Consider the following 9490-nt stretch of genomic DNA (forward strand, 5'->3'; position numbering starts at 1 on the left):
TTAATCCCAAACTCCTAATTGATCCCTTTCCCCTTTGGTAACCATGTTTATTTTCTATGTCTGTGGGTCTATTTCTGTTTTGTAAGTTCATTTGGATCATGTTTTTAGATTCTGTGTATAAGCGATATCATATAAAAATTTTAAAGTAATGCAAAATGGCATGAAATACACACTTTCAATAATATGTAAGTATATACCAGGGAAAGATGTGATCTACACATTGTGAAAACACAATGAAAAACATCACTAAACAGTTGTTTAATGATGAAAAAGACTCTATGGTTATTTTCCACAGGATAGTATTATTTTCATTGATTATCACATCACGTAACTAATAATAGCCAAGTTTTATTGAGTGAATACTTTATTAGTGCTTTATTTACATTGTTTGATTTAATTTTTATTAGGGCAGTATTATCATACATCACTCTTTGCAGATAGGTAACTGAAGATACTAGATTAAAAAACAGATTGAGCTAAGTTTCTAAGAAGTTTTCTCCAAAATTCTTTTTTTTAAAGTGTTTACTGAGTTTGTTACAGTATTTTTTCTGTTTTCTCTTTTGGTTTTTTGGCCAAGAGGCATGTGGAATCTTAGCTTCCCAACCAGGGATCAAACCCTCACTCCCAGCATTGGAAAGGGAACTCTTAACCCTCACCCACAGCATTGGAATGACCTCCAGCAAGTCCCCAAATTTTTAATAAAGAATAATAATGATAATACTAGTAGTTAACAATTATGTATGTTTTATATATGCCAGGCACTGTTCTAAGTGCCTTATATTTACTAAAAATTCTCAAATCAATTTTATGCAGTACTGTATTCCTTTTTACAGATGAGGAAATAGAGGCCCCAAACCAAGTTCTTCAGCCAGCATGGGGCAGAATCAGGATTTGAACAGTTCAGCTCCAAAGTCCACACTCATCTGTTTACTGCTCTAGTCCCAGGACTTAGCGAAAGTAGCAAAGGATGAAAAGAGAAATTATAAAGGAAAAATTGAAGTACATGTGATAAAATCTGAAAAACTCCAGTATTTCAGCATGAATGAGTGGGAGAAAGTGACTTTATTGACTAACAGGGGAAGTTGATTTGAACATATTGAATTCTAGATAACCTTGAAATATTCTGAGAGGAATGTCCAGTTGGGAATGAAACAGGCAATATAAAATGGCTCAATGTATAGATTTAAAGAGTATGCAAAGAGAAGTAAGAGAACTTCTGGTTTTCAGTCTGTCATGCAAGAAGCTTGGAAGTCACCACACCATCCCAACAGTAAGCAAAATGTTGAACAAACTGAGAAAACAACTCTTCATAGATCCATAAGAGAAATGAGGTCTCAGAACAGAATGGTTCCCCCCAAATGGGAGAAATCAACAGGTGAATACAAAGCATCACGACTTAACTGGTGCAGCAACCTCTGCAGGAACCAGCATTGAGTAAGAAGACCTGAATTGTAACTGATGAATTGCTGAGGCTCAGTTAAAAACTGAGGAAGTTAACAACTTCAGGGGGGATCCAGTCAGAAGGAGACCCCCACACTTTTGTGAGTTTTGTCTCCTGGATCTTGACCAGATTCTGTTATTGGAGAAAAATCTCCTCCTGCTTCCTGCAGGGGGAGAAGAAGAGCCTTTTTGAAATAGGCCAGTATATTTTGTTCTTCTTAACAAGGCCTTTGATCTTTCCACTAGATATGTAACAACATGAGACCCAGACCATACAGAAGGCGGAGTGCCGAAGAATTGATGCTTTTGAACTGGTGCTGGAAAAGACTGTTGAGAGTCCCTTAGACAGTAAGATCAAACCCATCAGTCCTAAAGGAAATAAACCCTAAATACTTATTAGAAGTACTGATGCTGAAGCTGACTTTGGTCACCTGGTGCAAAGAGCCAACTCATTGGAAATGAGTTCAATACTTTGGCCACCTGATGTGAACTGACTCATTGGAAAAGACCCTGATGCTGGAAAAGATTGAAGGCATGAGAAGGGCAACAGAGGATAAGATGATTGGATGGCATCACCGACTCAATGGACATGAACTTGGGCAAACTCTGGGAGACAGTGAGGCACAGGGAAGCCTGTCGTGCTGCAGCCCATGGGGTCACAAAGAGTCAACTTGGCAACTGAACAACAAGAGCAAAGCCTTCCCTCAGGAGAAGCTAGTTCACCAAAGCCTAACCTTCTAGGGTTTTCTTGAGAGCCTAAATTAGCTGGGCAAAGGGAAACACCCAACCCTAGCCAGCTCTAGCCATCTTGTCCCACCTAAGGGGGGTTGAGAGGTGGGCTGAGAAGCCCTGATGAAGTTCACGGTGCAGGGGCACAGGCTTACTGAAAGACTGTAGAACCATAGAATCCTCCCCTCTCTCACACCTCATCACTGCATTCCTATTTTCAGCAGTTCCTTTTTATGCAATATAACATGTCCAGATATCAAGAAAAAATTACAAAGTGTACTAAAAGCAACAGAGTAAGCCTCAAAAGTAGACTCAGATATGGCAAAGATACTTGAATTACTGGACTGGGAATTTAAAGCAGCTACGATTAAGATGCTAAGCTCTCTCATGGATAAAGCAGACAGCATGCAAGAGTGGATGGACAGTGTATGCAGAGAGATGCCCTGTCCTTTCCTAGAGGGAAGTTCAGATGAGTGGAGCTTGGCATTAAATAGGTATAAATGTTTTGTGTTGGGACCAGCCCAACAATGAACCAACCTGAAGGAGTGCTGCTGCAGAAGAATAAAGAAAAATAAGACTGAGAAATAAAGTGGGGATCAGGGGGGCTGATGCCATTCACAGGCAAAAGCCAGCTCCTAATCCTAGCATGCCTTTTATTGTTAACATCTACTTCCTGTACATGCTCTAGAGATATCTGTTCTTTACAATCTCAGATCGGGGATAAAGATACACAATGCACAGTCCTCAATGTCAAACCTTCAGGCCTTTCATAACTTTGTTTAGCCCTTCTGCTAGTGACGCCCTTTCTCAGCAACTGCCTCAAGGCTCTGGTTATGGGAACAGTCACTAATGTTTTCCATCAGTCACATCAGTATTTCAACAATTTGTTTTTAAGATGTCTTTCCAAGATGTACTTTTTACTGCTCCCAGCCCTTCACCTGGGGTATGCTCCTGTCCGACCCTATGCGACCCCGTAGACAGCAGCCCACCAGGCTCCGCCATCTCTGGGATTCTCCAGGTAAGATCACTGGAGTGGGTTGCCATTTCCTTCTCCAATGCATGAAAGTGAAAAGTGAAAGTGAAGTCGCTCAATCGTGTCCGACTCTTCGCGACCCCATCGACTGCAGCCCACCAGGCTCCTCCATCCATGGGATTTTCCAGGCAAGAGGACTGGAGTGGGTTGCCAATGCCTTCTCCGGGGGTGATGAGAAAGTCATTCTTATTTTTCAAGGAAGCCATGTGAATTATAGTACAGGCCTGTGCATAGCATATTCCCTACAGTTTTGCTCTTAATATTGATCTGTTGTCATGGTTTACACTTTCATAGCCTGCTCTGTGATGTTGGGACTGTGCCTTTGCAAATTCAGTTTCCCCAAGTCCCTTGATACGTAGCTTCCTAAAGTTTCTGTCACAGAGATCTGAACACAGGAAAGGGGGGAGGAGACTTTCTTTCCTGTTCTTGTTACTGTCATGCGTGTCACACAGTTGGCTGCATTGGCCAGGTGCTTTTAGGCGGTCGGGTCTCCAGGCTTGCTTCATGCTTCAGAGGCAGCAACAGCAGCAGCCGTTGAGCAGCTCTCTTGGCAGAGTGAGTGTGAGCTTTGGCTTCTGAGCAACCACTATGCTGTACCCTGTCCTCAGAGGCCTAAGTCACAACCCTGGGGGGCCCTTTTGCTTAGGTTTCTGTTCTGGCTACCCTACCACATTTTTTTTCACTCTCCCAGCCCTTCTGAGGCTTAATGGTCTTGGTGACCTCCATATGCCCCTGCAGGCTTCCGACAACCCTATAACCCATTTTCTGTATTAAATCAATTTTATTTGAAATGTAGAGTTTTCTGCTTTTCTAACTGGACACATTGATACAGCTCTTGGCACCAGGAGTGGTTCCAGAAGCAGACCCTCAAATAAATGTTAATGCCAATTGAGTGGATATCTTTTTTATGGTCTTAATTTGTTGAAACAGAAAGCACTGGGGTGAGTGTGTTTATGGGATGTGAGAAGAAAGGCAAAGATCTAGAATCATCAACAGCGAAGTCCCTAGAGATGACTAACAAGGCCCAGTTGCTCTTTCCCATGACAGATTTATATGGGCTTGACCTGCAGTGTTTGGTGCACCCTCCATGTGCCTACAAGTAGAAGTTTTCCAGAACACTTCTGTCAGGGAAGTTTGTAATTTCTTTGGTTCTATCTCGCCACAGCAAAAATTTGAAGCAATGGATGGACCAGTGTTACAGTTCAGTTTTATTTGGCAAGCAAAGGAAAACACATCCTTGAGGTGTAAGGGCGGGCCTCCACCCTCCACCCAAAGGACACAAAGAGAAGAGGGGCCTGGGGCTTAATTTTGGCTCCTCTTTTTATACGCCTTTTTTCCCTTCCCCAAGCCTGCCCTATGTAAATTGGGCTAGCCAGGAGGGCTGTTTGCTTCACCTGAGGTTCTCACTATAGTCCTCGGACCTTTCTTTGTCCTATTTTTGTGGGTTTTTCCCCTTCTTTGTCTTTTAGCCACTACCATTCTGGACTTCCCTTTCCTATTCTAACTACCTAACATTCCCCCCCCCTCAAGAGATGGGAGGCCCAATTCTTTGGGAATAGGGGTGTCGAGGTCTCTCTGGCTACTTCCTGCTGAACTGGGATGGTGAGGGGCATTGGGCCTCCCCCTCTTGCTAGTCTCAAGCCTCAGAGTCCTTATAGCAGTGTCCATCTAAGGGTGAGTGATATTTTCTGTGGTTGGTTGTCATTTTGTATATCCTTGTTGAACTGGCACTGCATGTTGTAGCTTGTTGACAGGTGTATTGAGTATCCTCTTCTGTTTTCTTCCGTGCTTTACCCATGAGTAGTGAATCCAGGAGTTGTGTCCTGGTACTTTGACTGCTGTGGGGGTAGAAAGTAATACAGGGTAGGAGCCCTTCCATGTGGGCTGGAGTTGAGCCTTTGGGGACCCATCTTTCCAGACTTTAGAGTCCCTGGAGAATATAGTGGTGACTCTTTAGAATCTTTTGGGTCCTGGTTGACATCCCATAAGCATATATCTTGTTCAAATTGCCCAATGACCATGGTGTAAAACCAGAGGGTCTGAGTCTCTGGATCTAGGAAGAGGTCATTGACATAAACAAAAGGTCTCCCATATAACATAAGGACTAAGACGAACCTGTTCCTTGGGGGCAATATGGGTACAGAGGAGAGCTATTGGTAAAGCCTCCTTCCATCCCAGGGAGGTCTCCTGGGTTATTTTTTTATCAGTGATTTTAAGAATTGGTTGGCTCTCTCTACTTTTCCTGAAGACTGAGGTCGCCAGGCACAATGGAGGCAATAAGTAATGCCCAAGTCTTTAGAGACCCCTTGGGTGAACTTACAAGTAAATGATGTCCCATTGTCGCTTTGTAATGACCTGAGCAGACCGAATCTCAGAATGATTTCATGGAGCAGTTTTTTTTTTTTTTTTAAACCACCTCCTCAGCCTTCTCAGTCCAGGTTGGCAAGCTTTCAATCCATCCTGTGAATGTATCTATCATGACGAATAGGTATTTATACCATTGAGAAACTGGCATCTGGGTGAAGTCCATCTACCAGCCCTCTCCTAGATATGTCCCATGTCATTGGATGGTCTGGGCCAGCTAGCGTCTTTGAGCTCCTTGGGGGTTGTTTAACTGGCAAGTGGGACAAGAGAAGACCACTTGCCTTATAGTCATTTGGAGGTCTGTTCCTCTGAGGAACCTTTTAAATAATCTTCGGAGGACCTTCTTCCCTAAATGGTGGCATGTAAGGAGTTAACCAACTTCCTATGGATGTTCCCAGACAGAAAAAGGAGTCCCTCCTTTTGGAACCACCTATTTGATTTTCTTGAAAGCCCTCATTTTTAGCTTTAAGAGTCTCACCTTCAGTATATGAATGAGTTTCTGGCAAATTAGTCTGTGGAACTAAGATGGCAACCCCTATTAGGTCATGGTTCTGTGACGTTGCTCTCTTAACTGATCTGCTGCTTGGGTCCCTTGTGCCACTTCCGTGCTCCCTTTTTGGTGTCCTTCACAGTGGGAGATTGAAACCTCAGTGGGCAGATGGACTGCCTCCAAGAACTTAAGAATTTGATTGATTTGGGACCTCTGAGTGGTCAAGTGGCCTCTTTCTTTCTAAATAGCAGCATGTGCATGTAGCACCAGAAAGGCATACTTGGAGTCAGTGTGAATGGCTACTTTTTTCCTTTTCCCAGCTCTAAAGCTCGAGTCAGGGCTAATGAGCTCAGCTAACTGGGCTGAAGTACCTGGTGGCAAAGGTCTAGCCTCTAGGGTCTCAAAATTGGAAACTACTGCATCTCTTCTTTTTCCATCCAAGACAAAGCTGCTTCCATCAGTGTACCAGATTTCTTCAGGATTGGTCAGAGGACCTTTGGACAATCCCCCTCAGGGTTTTGTCCAGTGGTCCAAAGTTTCTAGGCAAGATTGAAAGGGGAGAGAACTCTTGGGGGCAGGCAGAGGGTGGCTGGTTTAAGAACCTCACAAGGGGATATAGTAAGGCCTGGATTTTCCATCAGCCCTACTTGATATCAGAGGATTCTTTGATCTGACATCCACAAATGGCCTTTCCCATTCAGGAGTTGTTTCACTTGATGACTGGTAAAAATACTTAGTTTGCCCCTGAGAGAGTTTTAAAGCATCTTCTATCAGGACTGCAATAGCTGCAAGATTTCAAAGGCAGGTTGAGATCTCTTTCCAATAAGGGAGTAGGACACTCAGAGACCATCAGAAACTGGTGGGAAAATACTTGTTCATCCCAGCAACATAGAAGTACTCAGGTGAATCTTCTTGTAATTGTTTTTCCTGTAGCACAATGGTACAGGTTTGGGAGAAGTTTCCAGAGTAGAAGGTCAGGACAGAGCAGGTAGCCCCCGTGTCAAGCAAGAAATTCTCAGACCTACCTGCCACATCGATTTGCACTCTTGATTCCAGCCCTGTGATGATTATCTGTGACAGGAGGGCTGGCTGAAGTGGGCTGCTTCAGTTCTGTTGAACCCATTGTGAGGGAAGGCTTGGTGCTTGACCTCAAGTCTCTTGGGTCCCAAGGGCAGAGTGCCACCCAGTTTCCCAATTGATGGCATTTATAGCAAGCCATTTTAGGAAACTTGTCACAGTTTGGACACTCTTCGGCCCAATGTCCTGCCTGTCTACATATTAGGCATTTGCCTTGTGCCTTGTCATTCAAGGAGTTGGGGTTTATGATAGGGCTTCCCTGGAGGGCAGATAGCATCTGGGCATACCTTGTCTCTTTTCTTTTCTCCCTTTCCTGGGCCTTGGCTTCCCTCTCCTGTTCTGTTATAAAAGGTATGGGAGGCTGTCCAGACCATCTCATCTAAAGAGGCAGCAGGGTCCCACTGCTGTGGTTGTCGTAACTTTATCCTGATATCCCAATATACATTGGGACAGAAATTTGTCCTTTAAAATCACCTGTCCCTCATAAGAGTTTAAGTCCAGATTGGTAAACCTTTGGAGGGCCTCTTTTAGCTTTTCCAGAAAGGCAATGGTGTTCTCACTGGACTCCAAAGCTATTGCTTGAGACCAGGCACAGCCCCACAACTAAAAGGCTTCCTTCTATTTCCATGGGTAGACTTCCTTAGGGGTGAGTCTTTCTGAAGCTTATCCAACCCAATACTGTTGCAACCTGAGAGCCAGGCGTCCCTGGGTCAGGATGCAGATCCCCAGGCAGGCTGAAGAATGACAGCCTCCTAGAGATCGAATCCCTGAGTAGGTCAAGGCAGGTAGGCCTCCCGAGAATTGGATCCCTGGGCAGGTTGAGGCATGTTGACCTCCTGGGTCCCCCAGACTGGTGGATCCCTGACCACACTGAGGTGTGATAACCTCCTAGGGACCAGATCCCTAGGCAGGTCAAGGCAGGTTGACCTCCTGGGACCCCTGGACTGGAGTTGGGCATCCCCAAGGTCTCCAGCATGACTAGTACTGGGTAGGATTAAGGGGTTGTAATCTTAACTCATTGCTGATTTGTCAACCGCAGATGGGAATAGATATCCTGATGTAAAGCAATCCACGTCTGTGCCCTGAGACTGGGACCCTGGTGAAACAGCGATAAGCCTTATCCTGTTATTGCTCTGAGGGAAAGCAAGTCACTGATTTTCTTCCAGGTCCTCGATAAGAACAGCTTAGGGTGTTTCCAATGGTAAACATTTCACTGTCATCAGTTCAGTTCAGTCACTCAGTTGTGTCTGACTCTTTGCAACCCCATGGACTGCTGCACACCAGGCCTCCCTGTCCATCATCAACTCCTGAAGCTTAATCAAACTCATGTCCATTGAGTTGGTGATGCCATTCAACCATCTCATCCTCTGTCATCCCCTTCTCCTCCCACCTGAAATCTTTCCCAGCATCAGGGTCTTTTCAAATGAGTCAGTTCTTCGCATCAGGGGGCAAAAGTATTGGAGTTTCAGCTTCAACCTCAGTCCTTCCAATGAATATTCAGGACTGATTTCCTTTAGGATGGACAGGTTAAATCTCCTTGCAGTCCAAGGGACTCTCAAGAGTCTTCTCCAACACCACAGTTCAAAAGCATCAATTCTTCAGCTCATTTAGCTTTCTTTATAGTCCAACTCTCATATCCATACATGATTACTGGAAAAACCATAGCTTTGACTAGATGGACTTTGTTGGCAAAGTGGTGTCTCTGCTTTTTAATAACCTGTCTAGTTTGGCCATAACTTTTCTTCCAAGGAGCAAACATCTTTTAATTTCATGGCTGCAGTCACCATCTGCAGTGATTTTGGAGCCCAAGAAAATAAAGTCTGACACTGTTTCCACTGTTTCCCCGTCTATTTGCCATGAAGTGGTGGGACCAGATTCCATGATCTTAGTTTTAAATGCTGAGTTTTAAGCCAACTTTTTCACTCTCTTCTTCACTTTCATCAAGAAACTCTTTAGTTCTTTGCTTTCTGCCATAAGGGTGGTGTCATCTGTGTATCTGAGGTTATTGATATTTCTCCTGGCAATCTTGATTCCAGCTGGTGCTTCATCCAGTCCAGCATCTCTCATGATGTACTCTGCATATAAGTTAAATAAGCAGGGTGACAATATACAGCCTTGACGTACTCCTTTTCCTATTTGGAACCAGTCTGTTGTTCCATGTCCAGTTCTAACTGTTGCTTCTTGACCTTCATACAGATTTCTCAGGAAGCTGGTAAGGTGGTCTGCTATTCCCATCTCTGGAAGAACTTTCCACAGTTTGTTGTGATTCACATAGTCAAAATTTTTGGCGTAGTCAATAAAGCAGAAGTAGATGTTTTTCTGGAACTCTCTTGCTTTTTTGATGATCCAGCAGATGT

The sequence above is a fragment of the Odocoileus virginianus genome, chromosome 21, assembly GCF_023699985.2.
Source record: "Odocoileus virginianus isolate 20LAN1187 ecotype Illinois chromosome 21, Ovbor_1.2, whole genome shotgun sequence".
Lineage (NCBI taxonomy): Eukaryota > Metazoa > Chordata > Mammalia > Artiodactyla > Cervidae > Odocoileus > Odocoileus virginianus.